Source organism: Penaeus chinensis, chromosome 28 (genome assembly GCF_019202785.1).
Source record: "Penaeus chinensis breed Huanghai No. 1 chromosome 28, ASM1920278v2, whole genome shotgun sequence".
NCBI classification, from domain to species: Eukaryota; Metazoa; Arthropoda; class Malacostraca; order Decapoda; family Penaeidae; genus Penaeus; species Penaeus chinensis.
In genome coordinates, this window is record NC_061846.1 from 22,058,374 (window position 1) to 22,061,093 (window position 2,720).

At 38.0% G+C, this 2,720-nt stretch overlaps 1 protein-coding gene across 1 annotated transcript in view; it reads left to right on the plus strand.

Moving 5' to 3' along the window:
* Positions 1-312: 312 nt before the first annotated feature.
* LOC125039904 (prolyl 3-hydroxylase OGFOD1-like) overlaps positions 313-2,720 on the plus strand; it is a 10,003-nt gene continuing 7,595 nt past the window's right edge. Inside the window, exon 1 of the mRNA XM_047634270.1 lies at positions 313-430. The gene's annotated coding sequence lies outside the window, so the exon portion shown is untranslated. The remainder of the gene's footprint in view (positions 431-2,720) is intronic.

Genomic DNA, 2,720 nt, shown 5'->3' on the forward strand with positions numbered 1-2,720 from the left:
CTTTACTTAAATGTCATGAAATTCATTATAGTTCAGGAATTTCTTTTCATAGCAATCATCCATATCGCCGAGTGAATTTGTGAAATATATGAATATTATAAGTCGTTTCGCTTTTTAGAATTCTAAATTCTAACTATAGCCCTTTAATTATTGATTTATTTATCGATTATATGTATTATGTACTTATCATTTGTATTATTTATTATTATTATGTTGTTATAACCTGAACACTTCTCCTATAAATCTCTAATAAGACGATCGACCGGATTACCGGCGGATTCACGCGATTCAGTTACAAAAACGCAGTTCAAACGTACACAAACCCACATGCATTCAGAAGACACCAAACGTGTACGATATCTAGTCTCACTTTTCTCTAAAGTTTCATCGACTTGGAAGGATAATCTGTTGGCCATTACGGAGTCTGTTGGTAATTATGGATGTATAATCTACGAGGAGTGTGTTTAGAAACGTGGTATTGATTTACTTAGTTGTAAATTTAGTTGGTATTGATTTCTCTTCCATCTGTTGAATGTGTTGACGTGAGTGGTGGCTTTCTTCTCTTGTTTTTGAATCTCGGATGAAGTGACAGTTCAGGGGAATTGTTATAAAGTGTAGATTATGCACTTGAGTATCTGAAAAGCGTTGCATTACAGCTTCTAACAATTTTAGTGTCATGGGAAGAAGTCTGTTTCCTGATATGGGAGTTTTAACTCGTTGATATATTTGCTGTAATGAGAATATTGGCTCCTGTAGTCGGGTTATGGAGGATAGATGCCAAGGAAATTACTTGGTATACAAGGCATAAAAACAATTCTGGCAGATAATAGCTTAAATGCTTAATTTAGGGGCTATACCCTCAACTTTCTGTAAATTGGAGGTATGTCAAAGTAATGTGAGAACCTGCCATAGAGTGACAAGGTGTCAAGTGATTACTGAAGCATCGGGATGGCCTTATGGTGCTCTAACAATGTCAAATAAATTTTCACTACTTATATTCTCAACAGATTTCCCTCATGACTACTATTTTGGTACATTTCACTTCCTGTAGATGAACATGTGTAGACTCATTTGCATTATCATGTATACTTAAAAAGTCATTGCAGTTTTCCTGAAGCAGAAAATAATGCAGGATTAGTAAGACCCATCAACAAAAATGCAATTTTTATAGAGTAAATTGTGAGAAGTGAGTGAGTGAGATATATAGTTAGGAGTGAGAGTTATGTTAATGTTGGATCTGAGGACAAATCATTCATGACCATCTGCATATGCTACTTGCAGAAGCAGGAACGAGTCTGTTGTTCCAAGGCTCTTGGGAGAGAGTGATAGAGGGAGTGCATTTTAATGGGTGGGTGGGTGGGTGGGTGGGTGGGTGAGTGAGTGAGTGAGTGAGTGAGTGAGTGAGTGAGTGAGTGAGTGGGTGGGTGGGTGGGTGGGTGGGTGAGTGAGTGAGTGAGTGAGTGAGTGAGTGAGTGAGTGAGTGAGTGAGTGGGTGGGTGGGTGAGTGAGTGAGTGAGTGAGTGAGTGAGTGAGTGAGTGGGTGGGTGAGTGGGTGGGTGAGTGAGTGAGTGAGTGAGTGAGTGAGTGAGTGAGTGAGTGAGTGAGTGAGTGAGTGAGTGAGTGAGTGAGTGAGTGAGTGAGTGGGTGGGTGGGTGGGTGGGTGAGTGAGTGAGTGAGTAAAAGAATGAAGGAATTAATTAAGTGAAAGTGAGTGAAAGAGTGAGTGAATGAGTGAGTGAGTGAGTGAGTGAGTGAGTGAGTGAGTGAGTGAATGAATGAATGAATGAATGAGTGAGTGAGTGAGTGAGTGAGTGAGTGAGTGAGTGAGTGAGTGAGTGAGTGAGTGAGTGAGTGAGTGAGTGAGTGAGTGAGTGAGTGAGTGAGTGAGTGAGTGAGTGAGTGAGTTTGATGAATGAGTGAGGGTGTGAGTTTGGAGAGGAAGTGAGGGAGTGAGTGAGTGAGTTTGAGTTTGTGAGTGAGTTTGAGTTTGTGAGTGAGTTTGAATTTATTATTGAAGCCTAATGTAGGGGATCACCCCTGCCTTGGTCCTCAGGCCTCGCTTCAGCTAATTTTGTATGGCGTTTAATTTCCTCCTTTCTTTTTCCTTCTCCTCTTCATCCCCCTTCTTCTGTCCACTTATCCTAATTCTTAACTCATTTTTACCCTTTACGCTACAGTACTTTATCATAAAACTGTCACATTTTTTTGTTTTGACCATTAACCATTCTGGAATCCACAAACAAAGCCCCAACCTCTCTCTATATTTTAAATACACTCTAAATGATCTTAAATGTTGATGCAGCAGAAAATTTTGAGTGAATAAATGAATGTCTTGTAATGTCTTGTAATGTTTGAGTTTTGCGTGTGTAAATATCATATATGAACTAGAAAAGTATCAGTCTATTGGCATGATTAATTTTGTTAAATAAAATGCAAAAACAAATTACATTTATGGGAAATGATTATATTAGTCTTCAAGAAGTCAAAGATTTCAAGGGTATTATTTTTCATTTTGAGTGTAGCAGATACTAATTCAAGATTAGGCTTGTTTTTCAAATTTAAAAAGAAAAAAAAAGGGATTAATGTAGAGGATGAAGTGGTTGACTTGCCATTTCCAATTGGTCTCCCGTATTTGACATTTTAAAATATATGTGGATTTTTAGCAAGAATCTGTTGCATTTGTATTTTTTTTCTGTTATGTAATATAATTGTCATCTGTA